General features: G+C 41.7%; 1 non-coding gene across 1 annotated transcript; it reads right to left on the minus strand.

The window, feature by feature from the left end:
* Window positions 1-490: 490 nt before the first annotated feature.
* trnal-aag (transfer RNA leucine (anticodon AAG)) lies at window positions 491-572 on the minus strand. Its single transcript has one exon. It is a non-coding gene; the product is annotated as a tRNA-Leu (tRNA).
* Between the last annotated feature and the right edge of the window lie 2,632 nt (window positions 573-3,204).

Consider the following 3,204-nt stretch of genomic DNA (forward strand, 5'->3'; position numbering starts at 1 on the left):
CACGATCAACTTTGTAACTGCAACCACAGGAAAAACAGCAAGAAGCAGGCTCCATTCCCCATTTAAATCTGTCGTGCGAGGCATGCTTCTTGAACGCATGAAGTAAATCCCACGATCACTTTTGAACTTGGTCAAAGTACTTCCAAAGGAGCGCTATGCGCAAAGATTTAACAAGCTCAACCCCCGCCAACGATTCGGTGTGAAGAAGCAGAACATTCAAGTTTCACAGACAGAAGCGGCACGCCAACACAGCCAACATTAAAACGGAGGGCACACTACGATTTGCATTGACACAAAAGTGATCTGGGCAGACGTCGTTCCCTGCATAACGCAAAAAGTGGCAAAGCGCTTTTGGGTTGAGAGGACGCAAGAAGGTTTTTGTTTTGTGCCTTGATGTCAAGCTGAGAAAGTATCTTTAAACACTTTGCTTAGTTTCTCGAGAGACTGCCAAAAAGCAGTTCCCTCCCTTTCGTCTGAAATTAGAAGCACCTGGCAGCGGTGGGATTCGAACCCACGCCCCCGAAGACACTGGAGCCTTAATCCAGCGCTTTAGACCACTCAGCCACGCTACCCACTATGTGCTGTCTCTTTGTCTCATTTCTTGCTCGGAGGAGGTCGGGTGGGTTTTGCTCTTGTCGCCCGACTTAGTGGCGTTATGACCGTGGAACCGACTGCACTTGCTTTTTCTGAGATGCTTCCCCTCTCGTGGCGAGATCTCGACTTCTTTAACACCTCTGGATAAAGATCTTCTGTGGAGCAGGTTTCAGACCTCTGCGTACAGCACCCTTGATGTCATTTTATTTTTACAGCAGCCGCATCGGGAAAGTTGTGTCCTTTACGTTTTATTTGAACAACAAAACTACATACAATACAAACAAGAGCACATATAACGTATCAAGAACATCATCAGGGGCACATGCTATAATACAATTACACTTTATGAAAAACGATTACACAAGGTAAATAAAGATAAGGTCCGCACAGCTTGTTCTTACATTTCGAAAGAGTCCGTAAATACCCCTTTACGTCTATTTTGAACTGTTCAAACGTAGGACTCTTCCCAGACCATTTCACTTTATACCACATTTCTAAACGAGGATGCATCTCCTGTTTTAGAACTATTTTGGGCAGTATGGCTTATACAACACAACCACAGTATTCTAATGGTGGACTGCAGATCTGTGCTATAGTTCAGTCGAATTCGAAGGATCCAGCAATCTACTGGATTTGACTGGGATTCTGAAATGTCTCTTGCAAAAGTATTCGGGTTTGCTTGAACCTTTGATAAAAAAAGTGATCTGATCTGAAACTACCCAGCTAACAATCTCTGAGGTAGTTGTCACTAGTCTCGGACGTGATGTGCCGTGTGCCTTTACTTTTGTAAAAAACTGGTATCGGGAAAATTAAAGTCGAAACCCAAAACAGTAACATATTTAAGAGTAAATGCCTCCTAATAGCTAGCAAGCGCTCCTAGTTAGTAATGTTGTTTGTGTCCCTGCCTGTCACTCGGGAAACTGGGGTTTGATTACCGACAGGGAGACAGCTAGTTTTTTTTATGATCAGATTCCAATCTTTAATGCTGTGTGTGAGAGTTTACGTAACTTTCCTTTTCTCACATGTTCTGACGACTATTCCGAAGGAGCGCCCTGTCAACTCCTAATACTTTTCAAAAATCTGCCTGCATGTTTGATTATCTTTGTTTTATTTAGAAAAAGTTCAATATTGATCATAACTAAAGAAAATTATGATCAGAAACAAAAACAAAATGTTAAAGATGCAACTCGATCTTGAATCAGAGCTGGGTGACATGGGCTTCTGTTCTGATATGTTGTACGAGAAACAGGAGGGATCTCTTCTCTCCTATGGAGCATGAGCTGAATCAGGAATGAGACATTTCGTGTGTTTGTGCATATGTCAACGCATGACCTACATCGTAAAACTAAAACTAAATTAAAAAGTAACATTAAGTTTTCAGAGACATTCATTTATATACAAACAAGAGACAGACAAAGCAATAATTCTACATTAACTTGTCCTGCACTGATCAGACTAATTGAAATGGTCTGATTCAGAGCCTGTGCAGCTCGTGCTAATACAACATTTTCCTTTGATTTCCTTTGAGGGCGGAGTTGTCTTTAAAATCTGGATTAAATAAAAAGGAGTGACGTCAGTGTAAAACAGCTTTCCTTCTTGGGGAACAACGGTTGTGTTCCATATTTCTAATTATTTTGGTTTCAAGATAGCAATTTAGTATGAAACATAAAGGCCAGCTGGATAAAGCTGTTACACGTCATTTACAATGGTCTTTCAACTAATAGCCCGTGCAGGGATCAAACCCCAGCTGTTGGTACGAGTTGCGTAAGGCTCTGCAACATGCAGATGAGAAACTAAGCTCTGTATTTGATTGCGGTACAAGACCGGCCGTGGAGAAATGAAGTGAAGAGGGTGTGTTCATTAAAAGGCTCATAGCATCCCTGGATGGTCTCAAACCACCACCCTTTTGGTTAACAACCGAGCCACAAAGACTCATGTACAGCTTAACACTTCTCGGTCTCGGTGTAAGTGATACACTCCGTAAAATTTCTGGAGAATCATTTGTTTTTAAAGGAAAATCGCCAACAGCGGCCGAGATCTATTGGAGTTTTTTCATTCTATACTGCAATTTCTGAAGGGTACCCTGTGAAAATACGAATTTTGACGAGAAGGGATGGACATATAAGGTCAGTAGGCTTGGGGAATTGGACCTTATGGTGAAGGCTGCTGGCTCGGCATCAGCAGAACCTGATCAATATCGGTTGGCTCCGATATACTTTGACAACTTAACTTCTGGATTTAGAGACATTTACCTTAGTGTCGGTATACTAAGATGTTTTGGTAACGAGGAAGGAGGGACAAAGCAAATTGGCAGAATGTGTGCTATTTTGTTGACTACAAGTCCTCACATGCCAGAGGGTCAATATTAAAAAAAACGTAACAGTATAATCTCTTGTACTTCACGATTTAATGGTGTCTGTCACATTGTATCTCACACCTCAGTGTCAGAATTGTGAGACAAGTTTGTAATCAGGAGGGTGGGCCATAGCAATTCAGCAGAAATTGCATTCACCTTTTCCCAATGCATTCTCACATGCCATTTTCTCACATGCCATGCTCAGAGGGTCATATTTTTAAAATGGTATCATAAAATGTCCTGAAGTTCAGGAT

Source organism: Atractosteus spatula, chromosome 10 (genome assembly GCF_055471065.1).
Source record: "Atractosteus spatula isolate fAtrSpa1 chromosome 10, fAtrSpa1.hap1, whole genome shotgun sequence".
Lineage (NCBI taxonomy): Eukaryota > Metazoa > Chordata > Actinopteri > Semionotiformes > Lepisosteidae > Atractosteus > Atractosteus spatula.